An 18,678-nucleotide genomic window follows, 5' to 3' on the forward strand; every position below is an offset into this window, starting at 1 on the left:
TCTTCCTGGCCGACTGTCTTCCTTCGAACATCTCCCTTGAGACCATGGCCACCTCACTCATGGCCTTCAGTGGAGCGCTCACCCTTGTGAGAAAGGCTCTGAGTTTTGTGTCCGAGAGACACACCATAGTCTATAAAAAATGGCAGTCTCACAAAGCAAATGATATCTACGGAGTCGCTACTACGTACATACTGTATACTGGAGACGGCATTTGTTGACCAAATTACAGATATAATTAACTCCATCATGTGTGGAAAGAAAAACAAGTTCTACCATCATCACTGAAGGAGGGCACTATTACCCCCATATACAAGAACAAGGGTTCAAAATCCGAGGCCAAAACTATCGGGGAATTACAGTTACACCAGTACTCACCAAGGTCCTGGATGCTCTTCTTCTGCCTATTGTGAGACACTTGGTGTCTGCCATTCATAATCCAATGCCAAAAGGTTTTACTACGCGTCTCCACGTATGGCGGCCGTCATTCTTGAAGAGACCATCCAAGAATCTCAAGACAGCAAGAGTCCCTAATACGTGTATACCAAGTCAGCTTTCGATGCGGTAAATCATCACAGTCTGCTGAGAAGGTTATCAAAGACAGAGTCTGGAGCAGCATGCATACACACACTTCGGATTCCAGATTTATCAAGGAGTAAGACAAGGTGGACTTTTCAGTACAGAGTTCTACAAACGACAGGGACAAGGACAGTATACAGCGAGATGTCAAATCTGTGGTGTCGTCTTCAAAAAACAATAACACCCGGAAAGACCGCCGTAGATTGCACAGCCTACTCAATCTCAACTCTAACTATCCAGCCCCAAGATTAGCACAGGGCATTATTCAAAGTAGTAAACAAAATCAAAAGCCACTTCCTACAAAAAAACCTTTGCACTGTATAATGATGAGATCCACCCCGGAAATGAACTAGCGAGACTGAGGGCATTATGTAACCAGCACCTTATAAGGAAACTCCATGAACATCCTACAATATAAATAAAGAAAAACAGTGACACAACAGTATTATAGGGAGTGCCCTGTAAAACTGACTCAAATTTATCTATTAGACATCACTGTCACTATGTGACAACATGATCACCTCAACCCTCTTGCTTGTAACTGCTTGTAACTCATACCCAAAAATGTGACAACTTTATTGAGGAGAGAAAACGAATTTCATCCAATGCTCCATGTGTGAACTCAAATACTGCATTAGATGTACCAAGCAGTCCAAAGTACTGGTACAAGCTATAGGAAAGGAGGACAGACAGAACTTTAGGTGAACGTGTACTGTGTGTAAAACAAAGTTTCTATCTATGTATAACATACAGACAGCAATAGCTAACTTGGGTACTACAAATGACCTCCGACTCAAAACAATTGTAAAGAAATAATAAGATTCAATAGACAGAACAATAACTGGGTGGAGGAAGTCACTCAAAGCGTTAAAGACAGAATAGTGGAAGAGGTACGAGGGGAAGTCAGAGAAATCGAGGACCAAAATCAAGAATGCTAAATCTTATTATATCCAATATCCCTGAATCCTCCAAAACAACAAGTGAGAGTAAAAACGAAGACGACATAACACCATTCAAGGTTCTATGTGCCTCTAAACCCCTAAAAGTGAATTTGGACAGTAAACTTAAAAGGAAGCAAAATTAAAGAAAATGCTAGGAACATCAAGCAAAAAAACCCCAAAGCAGTTACAAAAGGCTATTATAGCGAAAGACCTACCTCCAGAAAAAAAGGAGAGAAAAATTAAAACTAAAAAAATCATACACCATCTCTTACCCACAAACAACCCAACTCATCTAATGCCTTTGTGTGCAAATTGATTCAACGGATAGTGAAGACGAAAACGATGACCCAACTCGAATATTTCAACAACACAACTATCATCGATGTCCACGGGAATGGCCAGGTATGATAATAGGGAGTGTCCTGTCTCTAACCAAGGTCTCCACATCAGTACCATAGCTTCTGATGACGGACCCGGTATATTGATGAGAATTATAAATCTACTGTAAATACAAGTACTTTTAACCAAACCAAACCACTATCAATGAAGCGGAACACCGTAAAGTTTATATACCAATACCAATGCAGAAAATTAATAACTAATTTAAAATAAATATTAACAAGCAGACGAAATATAGTATACGTTTTATTTTGAATTCATAAAATATGCTATTCGACCAGTGTCAGACTTACAGCTACTCGTATATGTACATGTATATACGGTGGTCAGTAGTCAGTTACATGTATCTGCATACGTGTTGGTCATATCATAATCGTGATTAGCCTTGTGTAACACGGAATGGATACATTGTGTGGGCTGTTGGGATAGTAGATATCAGGTATTAGATATCATGGCCAAATATTGATGTGTAAACCTACCTGCTCTCTTGTTACATATACTAACCAATATAAATAGAGCTGACCAGTGATATATCAGGGGACAGCAATGCAGGGCCAGACAGAGAGAGAGGGAGCTAGGACTGGAGCATACATCTTGTGTGTGGTCCCATTCTGGGCCACATATCTTTTCGACGGCCGCCAGGATTCGAACCTGACTCAATTTTGATAGTAGGTTATAACAAATACCATTTATGACAGCAGTTTGCATCTAGCTTTCGGTTTGATGCCATTTTCACAATAATAACAAAACAGTACACACTGCAAACAAAACAAAAACAGTCACCGGAAGCCCCCTAAAAGTCACCATGCATGGGTCATGAGAGGCAGAAACTGGCGCGTGAGACTTGTTTTTTTAAATCGGTGCCATTTTCCCCTTTCTTTTCCCTTTCTCTCTATTTTCTCTTACTTTGATATCTCTTCTTTCGTTGAAGACCATCTGCATATATGTATCTTGATAATTAAGCTCACAACGACAGGTTTCCGGGCACACACTAAAATCCGGATTTCAGACCTCAAATTTTGACTTATTTGGGCACGTTCAAAGGTGATTTGTAACGTCACTATTGCATTGACCGAATCAATATTGACATATTATATAGCAATGAACATCTCCTTTTAAAAAAACTCGTATTTAGTTTTCAAGGGTCTCAGTGGGGCTCCAGAAGGGTGCATGAAAAGGGGCAAATGCATAATTACGCATAAATACGTACGGCCTACCAAAGGATATCAACCATGACTTTTATTTTCATGTGCAGTACAACAGAATAAAATTTGACAAACACATCGGAGTCAATCATCGTACACAAACTACAACTGTACACATACAAAGAAGTTATGCTGACCCAACAAATGAAGACCTGACCTGACGAACCATTAGCCATGGCCAACAATACAATCAACTACAATTGTATACAACAACTTTATACAAAAGATTCAAAAATCCATAATATCCGTAATCATAGCTACACCCATGTAGTGGTGTTGCGGATTTCAATATCAAGCATATCAACTGGGAAAATGAAACCACAGCCACAAGTGAAAACCATCCAGTGTTCAAATTCATAATACCAGCACATAAACACTCCAGCAGAGAGTAACAAGAAATGAGGAACTATCCATTCTTGATCTGGTATTTAACAACGAGGCGAACATCATATACAACCTTGAAATAATACCCCAATAAAGGCAACAGTGACTTCGCCACTATAAAATTTAACTTAAGGTTATATAGTGAACCAACAACAACAGTCCTTAAGCTTAACTACAACAAAGTAAACTATGAACACATCAGGCTAAACCTGGTAATGAAGAGTGGGACACTATAATTTTGTAACTCTGTGGAGGAGACTTGGGAACGCTTTACGAATATAATCAATCAAGATATCAAAGAAAACATACCAGAGTGCAGAGCTACTTCTAAAAAGTTTCACACGCCATGGATGAACAACAGTGTCTGCTTCGCAATCAAAATAAAAAAAATGGCAATGGAAGGAATGGAGAAAAGAAAAGACACAATACAACCTAGAAATCAAAATACGGAGGTAAAGAAAAGAAAAGGCAATACAACCTAGAAATAAAAACACCGAGGTACAGAAAGCAAAAGGCAATACAACCTTGTGAAAAAGAAATCAAACACTGAGGTAAAGAAAGCAAAAGACAATACAATCTAGATATCAAACAACGAGGTAAAGAAAGCAAAATGCAATACAACCTAGAAATCAAACACCGAGGTTGCATTGCCATTTTCTTTACCTCGATGTTTGTTTTGTAAATAAAGCAAAAGACAATAAAACCTAGAAAGTGAACACCGAGGTACGGAAAGTAAAATGCAATACAACCTAGAAATCAAACACTGAGGTACAGAAAGCAAAATGCAATACAATCTAGAAATCAAACAATGAGGTAAACAAAACAAAAGGCAATACAAACCTAGAAATCAAACACCGAGGCACAAAAAACAAAATGCAATACAACCTAGAAATCAAACACCGAAGTACAGAAAGCAAAATGCAATACAACCTAGAAATCAAACACCGAGGCACAGAATCATTTCAACATTAGAATCCTACTACTCTGCCATTTTTGTTTTGACGCCCCAAACATTCGGATCAGTCCGTGATTTTTGTGAAGCCGAAAGCGGACACCTGGCTTCATCAGACCAAATTACACAGCTGTTTTCTTCATATGTGAAACTTAATGAAAACAATATGGATCGAAGTAAAAAAAGTTCATAAAATCGTGATTTGTAGAAACAACAAATAATTCATTTCAATATATAGATGGTGTAGGAGAAGTTTCTGTCAATATTAGAAGAGAACCATTGTGACCCGTCCGATTCTTTTGAGATTGCGATGTCCATTTTGTTTTGTTGAAAATGGAATTGATCATGACGGAAATGTTTGTCTGAAAAGGTACCACAGAAGATGAGATGCGTCCCTTTGGAAGGAATTCTGGCGGAACGTTACTCATTGGAAACCAAACCACTTCAGTTTTCTTTCTATAGTAATATACGGTAAGTCTGTACTTCAAATCCAAGTACAATGTATCAGTTTGAAAATTTTCTCGCCTTTGTCAGCCGTGTCTTTTTTTGACTTTTACAATGGCTTTATTTCACCAGAAACTGTCGATATCATGGAAACTAAATGTCGCCATCAACACCAGACGATAAAGGATGCCGATCTGACCAGTAAGTAGTCCACGGTATGCTGAAACCACAATTTTTTCCTCGCCATGTTTACGATACACATTGTCATGGTTACATGTCCTGTACCTTGGTATATTTATAGAATTTACTTCTCCATGCATTTTTATGTCTTGATTTGACAAAAATCTCTCCGTGTATGGATAGGAATTAATTATTTGCATAATATTTCAGATCCGTTTCCATGGACGATTTCCGTAGAATTGGCCTTATTTCTTGTCCTTACGCTGGTCATTGCAGTGGTATACTACATGTGTAAAAGGTACAAAAAACGTATGTTTAAAACGTTTCTAAAATTTTGTCATATCGTATAATAGCAATAAAAGTTCAATAAAATCAGATATCTCGAAATTATGACATAACAACAATGGCATCTTCTAAACCTATCGCGCGTCAAAGACAGTGTATTGTTAGAGATTCTATGAAGCTATTAAATATCGTCAAACTAGCTCAGATAATGCAAACACCTCGACACAATATTTTTCGACAGCAGGGATATCGGTCACATTTTATTCAATAAACTGTTAAAAGTTGTAAATAAATAAATGTTGCTGTCACAAAACCGTCCCGTTTACTAATATGTAATATATGACTGTCGAAAGAAAATATTTCCTTCATTATATCTGCTAGTGGACGAAACATAGACGGTGCTTAATTAGAAATTATGAAAGTGATATCGGTCACACTTAGAACTATATGGGTAACGGTCACATCCAAAGTTACAAACCTGACTATTACATTCATTGTACATGTAGTCGTTATTTACGCATTCATGCAACTCCAATGGTACCCCGTCAAAATACTTTTATTGAATTGATCTTTTTAACCCACCATCAGCAAATGGTTGGCGAGCTATGAAAATAGCCTTCCCCCATTGCTCGTCATCCGTCCGTCTTTAATTTCTGTTATTTCTCTTAAGGTACTGAAAAATCGATTTATTTCGATTACCGCTATATGTATTTACCAGAGAGTATTAAGGATCTTTTTTAAATTTGATGTTTTTAAAGTCATCTTTCTTGATTCTAATAGATGGAACTTGTTGTTATGGTTCAAATTCAAACATGTGAGCTTAATAGTTAATGAACCTTTCTGGAATTTTTTAAGTACTACATGTATCTCTCTCTTTACTCTTGTTGTGCATAATTGCAACAATGGGAAAACGCGGTAATCGACAACTTGAAGTTCCGTTACATTATGCATGTAGACATACAATTATCAAATATTTTGTTCGATATAGATATTTTGATTATCATTTTATCTTACATAGGATTGTATTTATGAATGCTCATTTTTGAGACAGATAAGATTACAAAATTAATGAATATTTGGCTATCTTGATAATTGTTTGAGTACCACAGTGCTTTATAGCATTCATATACATATATTTACTTTTTCACTGCAACCCCTAATATGTATACCTACCAGGCGCATTTGAGCATTTAGGGGTGCATGATCTGTTATTAGGTTATTTTTTATGTGATGTCATAATTTTTGTGCCATCAATCACAGAAAAATGGCTGTTTCGTCCTTGACTATATTGATTTTTTTTCTTTTATTAGATACAAATATCTTGGGATGTTATCATACAAGCCGGGGCGTGCAGTGTTATCAAATGAAAATGTATTCATTAAAATTGCATTCAGTTGATAATTAGGGGAGTATGAATGCTCAACTGGACATCTGTTAATTCAACATGTGAGCGCAGAAAAGATATTGGACCAACATGTTAAATTGACCGATTTGTAAATCCAATGGTAAACGTCACGATATCTCTTGGCCCTCCTGTTATCAACTGCATGATTCGTGCTATTGTGTGTTAAGATATATTCTTAGTACCTTTTCAATCGTTATTGTGTGTTAAATATGTGGAGAAAATTATTAGTGAACTGACATGTAGAACTGTACTAACGCTATCAGCTAAAAACCCTCAGTGATCTGTCTATCATGTATTCACGTATTTCTGTAGCTCATAGATCAGTGTGATTTTTCCTTTTGTTTACATCGGATGCCTCTTTACGTCTTTAAGTTTTATGTAGTTTCTTGTATATAACGCAAGGACAATGCAAGAACAATGGGTGTGTACAAATACATGTATAGACAAAAACTAAACATTTACAGTGTATGAATACCAAAGTATTCAGCAAAAAAAATTAGTTACGATTATAGTTCATGATGTATTAATGTATCTCGGTGGTATTTCCTCTTTACCTGAATGATTAGTTAGGGAAAACAACGCTGCAATATTTCAGCAATCTTTAACGAAGCGACCAAAGCATTTCAAAATCTTGGATGTGACCGTTACCCTGTGAACGACATCCTTTTTTTAAAAACAACAAAACGCCAACTAGGTCATACATGCATGTCACTTATGTAGCGGTTAAAATGAACTATAGCTACTATTTGAAATATAAGGTATTTTATTATCAGTAAATAACAGTTAAAGTTAAAAAAATTACACTTGACATATTTTCGGTGAATAAACATGTGACCAATAGCCACGCTGTGTGAAAAAAAAGACAGACGGGATGATGTGCAATAGACGAAAAGCGACTTTCAATAGCTCGTTAACCATTTGCTGATAGGGGGTTCTATAAAGTCGTCTTTCAAGATCAGATAAATTCAATAAAAGTATTTTGGCGTCTTATCCACAGTTTTCGTTAACTTTGGATTGACCGTCATCCCTAAAGTTTTAAGTGTGAACGATTCTCACTTTCATAACTTATAAATTAAGCACCGTATATGATTCTCCACTAGCAGTTATTATTGAATGATTATATTTTCTTCCAATAGTAATATATTACATATTAGTTAAACGGGACAGTTTTGTGGCAGCAAAATTTATTTATTTGCAATTTATAACGTTTTAGTAAATAAAATGTGACGATATCCCTGCTGTCAAAAAATATTGTGTCGATGGTGTTTGCATTATCTGAGCTAGTTTGACGACATCTAATAATTTCACAGTCTCTAACAATACACTGCTCTTTGACGCACGATAGGTTTAGAAGATGCATTGCTTTTATGTCATAATTTCAGCCGATTGTTCATCTTGTAGCGGGCGCAGGCGTTTTTTCATTGTTTTTGTGTGCCCGATATCACTTCCGGTGACCGTAGGTTGTACCCCATTGTATATAAGCTTATGCTTGTGTATCTCATTGTTAACTGAAGGAGGTAAAAACCATTTCATTTTCCATAGGAAAAAAGAAGCCGTCGCCCCAATAAAAAAATTCATGGGACACACTGCGTCATACGACCAACAGGCAGACAGCAAGTTTCAGGTGAAGAATACCATGTTGTGAACACGGATGCAGTCCACGGTAAACGGACATGCTGGCTCCCGCTCCAAAGCATATCACACGCGGCGGCCACTGATCTCCAAGGAATACTGTATCTTTGGCGGGCTTGAAACCCAGCGGCAAAAAGCTGATCACCATGGTATGCAGTATTCTGGCGTAAGGTGGTCACCATATCGTTAGAACATTGAATGGACGATGGTTTTTTTAGTATTCATGACAGGACAGCAAACCAGCGGCACAGAGACTGATAATCATGTCTACAGAATTTTTGGCGGGAAGTCACCAACTGTAAAAACTGTTTACTATGGTTAACAGTATACTTGACGGGCAAGGCAACCAGCCGGCAGGGGCTGATCATATTGGATACAGTATATTTGGCGAGGAAGTCACAGCTGCAAAGACTGGATCACCATGCAATTGGTTTACAGTATACTTGGCGGGGAAGTCACCAGCCTGCAAAGACTGATCACCATGCATGTCTATAGTATACGTGGCGGGGACGTCATCCAGCTGGCGGACAATGATCATAATGGTTACAGTATATTTGGCGGGAAGGTCACCAGCTGTAGAAGACTGATCATATTTTGGTTACTTCAACAGTTACAGTATATACTTGGCGGGAAACCAGCTGTAGAGACTGATCACCATGGTTACAGTATATTTACAATTTTTGAAGTCACCAGCACAGAAACTGATCAACATGGTTACAGTTTACTTGGCGGGAAGTCATAGCTTAGAACTGATCACCATGGTTACAGTATACTGGCGGGAAGTCACCAGCTGCTGTAGAGACTGATCACCATGGTTACAGTATATTTGGCGGGAAGTCACCAGCTGCAGAGACTGATACATGGTTACAGTATACTTGACGGGAAGTCACCAGCGGCAGACATGTTCATTGTTTACAAATTCTATTGAAATACTGCAATACTATAGCTACTTTGAAATCCAAAAATCTTCAAATTCAAAACGACTTAAAACTTTGTGAATCACAGTAATATTATAAAACACATCGAAGGGATCAATATTAACGTGTTACATATTACAATGATTTGCGACAATAGACTTTTCAGAGCCTTTTGAGAATGATTTGCATTCATGAAAATAAAAAGCGGCCAAAATGAATATGATGACCCAAGGAATTTGAAAAACTTGAATAAAAATGGATAAAGGAAGAAGGTAAAAAAATTAAAAACCCAACTGAAACACTAAGTGGGGGATAAAAAAATGCAATTTAGTTTAATTTTCCAGTTTAAAGTTAGTCCGAATTTTCTGACATTGTTAAACATACTGCAGGATATAATTTCGCCACTATTAAACAGTTATAAAAAAATAGTTTTAAAAATACTTGAATAAATACGGGGCGTACGATTGATGGTGATACACAAAATTGAAATTTTATTCAACGTATAAATCACAATGGATTTTGTGCTATAATACACAAGTCATATTTTCAACCACATTTTTGCCAAATCAATTTTGTCTACACAAAATTCATTTCTGTAGAATGAAATTGAATTTTGTTGAAAAAATGAAAATTAAAAAACTATAAACACTTTTGTAATATTTAATAAATTTTGAATGAAATCTTTTTGTTTTATTTGCAGAAAAATTGAATTTCGGTATCAAAGAAGGGACAATTTCTCATTTGTGATCACTTGAATATGCAAAATTGCGTGTGAATTATATGTATAGTAAATTATGAAATTCCTTGATAAATAAAAAATGGTTGGGGTTTAATATGAAGTAAATCAGGTCCACATTGACTAAAATCATGATCTCATTTATATCATACAAATTGTCTTTTGGTACCTGTAACTTTGATTAAAGCAAGGGTCTGAAATTTATTTCAAGTTTTTTATTTTAAGACTGGATGTTTGACATCATATAATGGATATTCAACAGATTTTTTGATTTTGTTGAAAGTATTGGTAAAGTAAAACACATAAAATAACATAAACTGTTTTATGATAATCTGCAATTTTAACGATTGTGAATTCCGGAAGCCTCTATTTGACAAATTCAAAATCATCAGGACTGATGGACCATCGTTATAGTGATATTATCAAGTGTCATTTCCTTTAAAACCAATAATCAAATGTACATGTACTTTACATTGTATGTCGTCATCTGTTTATAATGTATATATTCATAAACCGCGCTGAATTTGACCTCAGAATGTTGAAATAGAGTGTTATCAATTGAATTACTATATTTCATGTTTACATCCGTTTATTAAAGACACATTAGTGTATGTCTGTACTATAAACCACCATTCGTTGTAATAATATCATGTAAACCCGGACGTAATTTTAGACTATGTTTATTACAGATTATAAAACTTTTTATATGTACAATGAGTAAACGTTCAATAACCCCAAATGTTATTAATAGAATCAATTGTGTTGAATTAAAAGCATGATAAATGTCATATTTCCTGTACCATACAAATTTCGGAAGTCATATTTCCCGTGTCATATTTCCCGTGTTACTTCTGTTTGAGACATACAATGTAGTGTATGTCTTTTGTATATTCAACCCGTGGTATTTGATTTTGTGTTGAATTCATATCTTTAGTAAAGTATAAACAATTTTCTAGTATCAATAAGCGATGACCTTTACATATTTGTGCTGAATTTGTGGGATGGATTGTAGTCCCGAAATCATATTTCCCGTGTTACTTTCGTTTGAGGGGACTTGGGCTATGTATTTATATAACCCGTCGGTATTTGATTGATTTTGGGTTTGAATTCATTTATTTAGAAAATTATAAACACTTGTATAATGATCAATAGCGATGTCCTTTACATATTTGTACTGCATTTGTAAGATGGATGTGGTCCCGGAAGTCATATTTCCAGTGTTATTTCCGTTGCAGATATGGTGTTTGTCTTGGGTATTCAACCCGTGATATTTGATTTTGTGGTATGAATTCGTGTCTTACGTAAAGTATATAAACACTTGTATAATATCAATAGCGATGAGTTTTACATATTTGTGCTTGATTGGTAAAATGGATGTGGTCCCGGAAGTCATATATTTCCGTGTAACTTGAAGACTTGGTGTATTGTAAATACATTTTGTATTCAAAATGGATGTGGTCAACCCGTGGTATTTGACCTTTGTTAATTTCGGAAGTCTTTGATCAATATGTCCGTGTAACTTCCGTTGTTATTTCCGTTTTGCAAGTATTATTGTATTATTCAACTTGGTGTATTTGAGTCTATGTAAATAAACATTTTTTTGAATTCAATGTATTCATAAAACTTTAAAATCAATAAGAATGTGTTACTTTTTATTTGATTTTTTGATGACATTTGACTATGTCCCGGAAGTATATTCCCAACTTCCGTTTGAGACATTGTGTATGTTTGATTGGTATTGTAAATTATATATATCGATATTATAAACAATTTATAAAAGATATCAATAAATAATTTTACTAGGATTTAATTTTTGTTGGATGTCCCTTGAATATTTGTGCGGAAATTTTGTTTATTCCCGTGGATTTTTGATTTAGTGAACTTGAATAATTTTTGATGGTGTGATATAATTTTTCGTGTAAATTTAAGTTATATTTCAAGTAGTGGTATTTTCGGTATACTTTTCACTTGTATTTCCGCTTTTTGATACATGTATGTATGTAAAATATATTTAAAACCCGCAGTATTTTTGAAATTTGGGTTTGAATTCATGTTTATTTGTAGTGAGTTATAACTGTATTTATGTACTTAAATACTTGTAATATCATAACTTTCCTTACCAGAATTTTACCATAATTTTTAAATAATTTTTTGTTTCACCTGTTACGTTTTTTTTGTATGACTTGGTCTTATGGTGTCTTCGTGCAGGAACTGAAAACGTCCTGAAATGTTTCACATTTAAAAATCGTAGAATATATTTAGTAAATTTCCACTTTATTTGATATTAATTATGTTGCAATTGACTTGTGCAATTCCCTTTTTATCCTTAATAAATATTTGTATGCCCATTAAATATATAATTTCAGGTTTTATTAAGCGCTCATTAATATTAATGACTGTATTTCCTTTGCTTTTAATTTTATAATGTAAACTTGTTAGCGGTAATCATCATCAGTGCCTGGAAGATGACAGTGATTTCGATATTGGAAGATCTTAGGAGGGATGCCAATCAAAGTTTAGAAACATCATGGACACGATATTGATCCTAGGATACAAGGAAAAAACAAGTGAAAAAACCTCCCAAGAATGCTATTAACATATCAAAAAAACCAATGGCCACCAATGGAAATGATCTAAAGAATATCAGAACCCATTTCACAAAGCTCTCCGCTGGTCCTAGGACTCATTGAAACACATGGAAAAGCCCAAGAATGTTATAAGACATGACCATGTACAACAAGAAGTACATTTTTTATTTCAAGGTATGTGCATTGGATTTAATGTAATTTATACTTCATAACACAAAGTCCTTTAAAAACCATTCATAGATGACTGCACTTGAAAAATGAAAAAGCAGAATTATGTAAATACTCTACAAAACGTTTTCAATAATTAGGTATACAGAAATTTGAAATGGGATTACTTCGTGCAGCCTGTTGCCCACCGCTTTCCGCCATTTCATTTACCTTGAAGGATGATGAATTCCGCTTTCCGCCATTTCATTTACCTTGAATTGGTCCCATGTGATACCTACTAAAATTTTTTTAAACATTATGATTCTTTTATTTTCATTTTTTTGAAACGGAAGGAAACCGATTTCTTTACGAGACGACATTCAACAGTATTGATTTGATTTGATTGCATCTTTATGTATAAACACTTGTATTCATAATAAAATATATCCTCAATACACATACAATTTATGTCCTTTAAGACTGATGTTTGTCACAAGTGTGAATTCTTCAGGAATCGCATACAGAAGGTATAAATAATGATAAGTTGATTAATTTAATTTAAATTGCTATGAAATATGCATGGATATATAATGTCATAATACTTCCTTGAAAGTTAAGTTATTACAGAAACGGACACGTTGATACGACTACAGACTTAGACTACAGACTTTGCTGACCCATTTGCTCAAATGACAGAGATTATTACAGAGAAAGGTTTCAGTAGATGACAATTCCGTCTGATTTTGTTCACAAAGCTTATTAAATATACCTCTGGAAAATGTAATTTATAAATACACCTTTGATATGATGTTCCATGTGCAAATTTTAAACATTTATATCAATCAGGATTTTTGTATTAAAATACATCATAGATGGCAAAAATACATTTTGATATCATTTTGTATTAAATTATGAAACTGAATCATATGTATTATACGAAAATGTTTTTATTGAACATTCTGACACATCAATTGTCCCTCTAATCAAATGGACAGAGATATAATTAATTTTAGAATAATTTTTGTATTTAAACCGTTTTAATAAATTTTTTGATTTGAATGTTCATAAATGTATTATAAACACTTATTTATAGTATCAGTAGCGATGACTTGTACATATATTTGTGCTGGATGTTTTTTGAGATGGATGGTTACCCGGAAGTCATATTTTCCGTGTTATTTGTTTGAGAGATGTGGTTATGTTGTATATATTTCCGTTGATAATTATGTTGAATTCATTATGATACGTTTATCATAAACAATATTTGTATTCAACGTGTTTTTTGAATATTTGTATTTGAAATTTTATTAAATTAATGTTTCATATAATCATTATTTACTTCCGTTTCAATGGACATTTAAATTTATTGTAAATATGTATTTGTTTTTATTTACGCTTGATTTTGAAAATTTTGTTTTTGAATTCATGTTTTCCCGTAAACTTTTATATAAATACTGTTGAAGATTTTGATTTCGGAAGTCATATTTTTGAATCATTTGAGGGAAATCAAAGTCATTCCGTTTTTACCGTGTTATTCCTTGTAAGTTTTGTGATTTGTAAATTATAAAATTTGTTTAACCTTTGAAATTTTTCGGAAGTCATGTTTATAATTTTTTTGAAACAATTTGTTTTTTATATATATTCAAATTATGGTATTGGACATGATTTTGTGTTGATATCATGTCTTTGATCAGTAAATTATAAACATTTTATTTAATATCAATAGCGATGTCCCTTTTTAACATATTTGTGCTGGATTTGTGAGATGAATGTGGTCCCGGAAGTCAATTTTCCATTTAACTTCCGTGTTTTTTTTGAGGATTTGTGGTATGGTATGTCTTGTAAAAGATTCAACCCGCCCTGGGTATTTGATTTCACGGTGTTCTTTTGACTTGAACTGGTTTTTGTTATATTATGTTTACAATTGGTATTATTATAAAATTCATTCTAATGATTGAGTGTCCTGTCGCAATATAATGTCCTTGTTTCGGACCACCTCGTTTCGTCGTTGGAACACGTGGTCCCGGAGGACAAGTCAAATGTTTTGCCACGTTGGGGTAGGTACTTCCATTTGAGACACAGTTGGTACAGTGTTTCTTATGTTGCAGAATTAACTTGTTGTGGTGTTTTTGATCTTTGTGTTTAATTCAAAATCTTCAGTAAAGTGTACAAACACTCTTTGGACAATAAGTAAGAACGATGCTCTGTTAGACATATGTGTTTTGTGCTGAGATTGTTGTGTACTTGATGGATGTGTGTGGTCCCGGAAGTGATCATATTTCCCCGGTGTTACTTGTTCTGTTTTGAGACATACAGATGTAGTTTATGTCTTTTGTATATTCAACACGTTGGTATTTGATTTTGTGTTGATTTCAATCTTTGGTGAAGTAATATAGTATTAACAATTTATATGTATAGTGGTGGGCAATAGTTAGCTGATTGGGATCATATACATACCTTTACTTTTGTGCTGAATGTTGTGGGATGGATGTAGTCCCGAAAGTCATATTTCCCCGTGTTTACTAACTTCCGTTTGTAGGAGAGCATGTGGGCTATGTGTCTCGTTGTTTATTTAACTCCGTGGTAATTTCGTTATTTTTTTTGGGTTGAATTTCGATTTATTTAGGTAAAGAAAATAAACACTTGTATATGATCAATTAAGCGCATTGTCTCTTTTACATAATGTGTACCGCATTTGTGTAGATGATGGTATGTGGGTACTCCCGGAAGTCATATTTCCAGTGTTATTTCCGTTGCGCGATAATTGGTGTATTGTTTTCTTCGGGGTATTTCAACCCGTGGTAAATTTGAAATTGGGTATGAATTCGAATGGTCTTTACGATAAAGTATGAACACTTATATAAAAGTATCGCGAAATAGCTAAGAGTTTTTACATATTTGGTTGCAAGGTTGAATATCAATGTGGTTTTTAGTTGTAAAGTGGGTCGCGTAAGGTGGTTCCCGCAAGTCATATTAACCGCGTTACTTCCGTTTGAGACATAGACTATGTCGTGTATATTCAACCCGTGGTATTTGATTTTGATTTGAATTCATGTATTAAGTAAATTATAAACACTTGTAAAAGATCAATAATGATGTCCCTTGAATATTTGTGCGGAAATTTTGAGTTGGAAGTGGTCCCGGAAGTCATATTTTCCGTGTTACTTCCGTTTGAGACATGGACTATGTAGTGTGTATATTCAACCCGCAGTATTTAAATTTGGGTTGAATTCATGTCTGTAGTGAGTTATAAACACTTGTATAATATCATAACTTTCCTTACCAGAATTTTCGTTTTTGTTTCACCTGTTACGGGTTTTGTATGACTTTGGTGGTCTTCGTGCAGGAACTGAAAACGTCCTGAATGTCTTCACATTTAAAAATCGTAGAAATATTTAGTTCCACTTTATTTGATATTAATTATGTTGCAATTGACTTGTGTATGCCCATTAAATATATAATTTCAGGTTTTATTAAGCGCTCAAGGTAATGACTGTATTCTCCTTTGCTTTTGGTTATAATGTAAACTTGTTAGCGGTAATCATCATCAGTGCCTGGAAGATGACAGTGATTTCGATATTGGAAGATCTTAGGAGGGATGCCAATCAAAGTTTAGAAACATCAATGGACACGATATTGATCCTAGGATACAAGGAAAAACAAGTGAAAACCCCCAAGAATGCTGTAACATATCACAAAAACCAATGGCCACCAATGGAAATGATCTAAAGAATATGGGGGGGGGGGGGGGGGGGGGGGGGGGGGGGGGGGGGGGGGGGGGGGGGGGGGGGGGGGGGGGGGGGGGGGGGGGGGGGGGGGGGGGGGGGGGGGGGGGGGGGGGGGGGGGGGGGGGGGGGGGGGGGGGGGGGGGGGGGGGGGGGGGGGGGGGGGGGGGGGGGGGGGGGGGGGGGGGGGGGGGGGGGGGGGGGGGGGGGGGGGGGGGGGGGGGGGGGGGGGGGGGGGGGGGGGGGGGGGGGGGGGGGGGGGGGGGGGGGGGGGGGGGGGGGGGGGGGGGGGGGGGGGGGGGGGGGGGGGGGGGGGGGGGGGGGGGGGGGGGGGGGGGGGGGGGGGGGGGGGGGGGGGGGGGGGGGGGGGGGGGGGGGGGGGGGGGGGGGGGGGGGGGGGGGGGGGGGGGGGGGGGGGGGGGGGGGGGGGGGGGGGGGGGGGGGGGGGGGGGGGGGGGGGGGGGGGGGGGGGGGGGGGGGGGGGGGGGGGGGGGGGGGGGGGGGGGGGGGGGGGGGGGGGGGGGGGGGGGGGGGGGGGGGGGGGGGGGGGGGGGGGGGGGGGGGGGGGGGGGGGGGGGGGGGGGGGGGGGGGGGGGGGGGGGGGGGGGGGGGGGGGGGGGGGGGGGGGGGGGGGGGGGGGGGGGGGGGGGGGGGGGGGGGGGGGGGGGGGGGGGGGGGGGGGGGGGGGGGGGGGGGGGGGGGGGGGGGGGGGGGGGGGGGGGGGGGGGGGGGGGGGGGGGGGGGGGGGGGGGGGGGGGGGGGGGGGGGGGGGGGGGGGGGGGGGGGGGGGGGGGGGGGGGGGGGGGGGGGGGGGGGGGGGGGGGGGGGGGGGGGGGGGGGGGGGGGGGGGGGGGGGGGGGGGGGGGGGGGGGGGGGGGGGGGGGGGGGGGGGGGGGGGGGGGGGGGGGGGGGGGGGGGGGGGGGGGGGGGGGGGGGGGGGGGGGGGGGGGGGGGGGGGGGGGGGGGGGGGGGGGGGGGGGGGGGGGGGGGGGGGGGGGGGGGGGGGGGGGGGGGGGGGGGGGGGGGGGGGGGGGGGGGGGGGGGGGGGGGGGGGGGGGGGGGGGGGGGGGGGGGGGGGGGGGGGGGGGGGGGGGGGGGGGGGGGGGGGGGGGGGGGGGGGGGGGGGGGGGGGGGGGGGGGGGGGGGGGGGGGGGGGGGGGGGGGGGGGGGGGGGGGGGGGGGGGGGGGGGGGGGGGGGGGGGGGGGGGGGGGGGGGGGGGGGGGGGGGGGGGGGGGGGGGGGGGGGGGGGGGGGGGGGGGGGGGGGGGGGGGGGGGGGGGGGGGGGGGGGGGGGGGGGGGGGGGGGGGGGGGGGGGGGGGGGGGGGGGGGGGGGGGGGGGGGGGGGGGGGGGGGGGGGGGGGGGGGGGGGGGGGGGGGGGGGGGGGGGGGGGGGGGGGGGGGGGGGGGGGGGGGGGGGGGGGGGGGGGGGGGGGGGGGGGGGGGGGGGGGGGGGGGGGGGGGGGGGGGGGGGGGGGGGGGGGGGGGGGGGGGGGGGGGGGGGGGGGGGGGGGGGGGGGGGGGGGGGGGGGGGGGGGGGGGGGGGGGGGGGGGGGGGGGGGGGGGGGGGGGGGGGGGGGGGGGGGGGGGGGGGGGGGGGGGGGGGGGGGGGGGGGGGGGGGGGGGGGGGGGGGGGGGGGGGGGGGGGGGGGGGGGGGGGGGGGGGGGGGGGGGGGGGGGGGGGGGGGGGGGGGGGGGGGGGGGGGGGGGGGGGGGGGGGGGGGGGGGGGGGGGGGGGGGGGGGGGGGGGGGGGGGGGGGGGGGGGGGGGGGGGGGGGGGGGGGGGGGGGGGGGGGGGGGGGGGGGGGGGGGGGGGGGGGGGGGGGGGGGGGGGGGGGGGGGGGGGGGGGGGGGGGGGGGGGGGGGGGGGGGGGGGGGGGGGGGGGGGGGGGGGGGGGGGGGGGGGGGGGGGGGGGGGGGGGGGGGGGGGGGGGGGGGGGGGGGGGGGGGGGGGGGGGGGGGGGGGGGGGGGGGGGGGGGGGGGGGGGGGGGGGGGGGGGGGGGGGGGGGGGGGGGGGGGGGGGGGGGGGGGGGGGGGGGGGGGGGGGGGGGGGGGGGGGGGGGGGGGGGGGGGGGGGGGGGGGGGGGGGGGGGGGGGGGGGGGGGGGGGGGGGGGGGGGGGGGGGGGGGGGGGGGGGGGGGGGGGGGGGGGGGGGGGGGGGGG

General features: G+C 42.1%; 1 protein-coding gene and 1 long non-coding RNA gene across 8 annotated transcripts in view; both read left to right on the plus strand.

Moving 5' to 3' along the window:
* LOC138332125 (lactose-binding lectin l-2-like) overlaps positions 1-18,678 on the plus strand; it is a 387,766-nt gene that overhangs the window by 313,143 nt on the left and 55,945 nt on the right. The gene's annotated exons all lie outside the window — the stretch shown is intronic.
* LOC138330950 (uncharacterized) lies at positions 4,352-5,389 on the plus strand. The gene is made up of 3 exons (XR_011209633.1): positions 4,352-4,928; positions 5,034-5,102; positions 5,292-5,389. It is a non-coding gene; the product is annotated as an uncharacterized lncRNA (long non-coding RNA).

Source organism: Argopecten irradians, chromosome 9, assembly GCF_041381155.1.
Source record: "Argopecten irradians isolate NY chromosome 9, Ai_NY, whole genome shotgun sequence".
Taxonomy (NCBI): domain Eukaryota; kingdom Metazoa; phylum Mollusca; class Bivalvia; order Pectinida; family Pectinidae; genus Argopecten; species Argopecten irradians.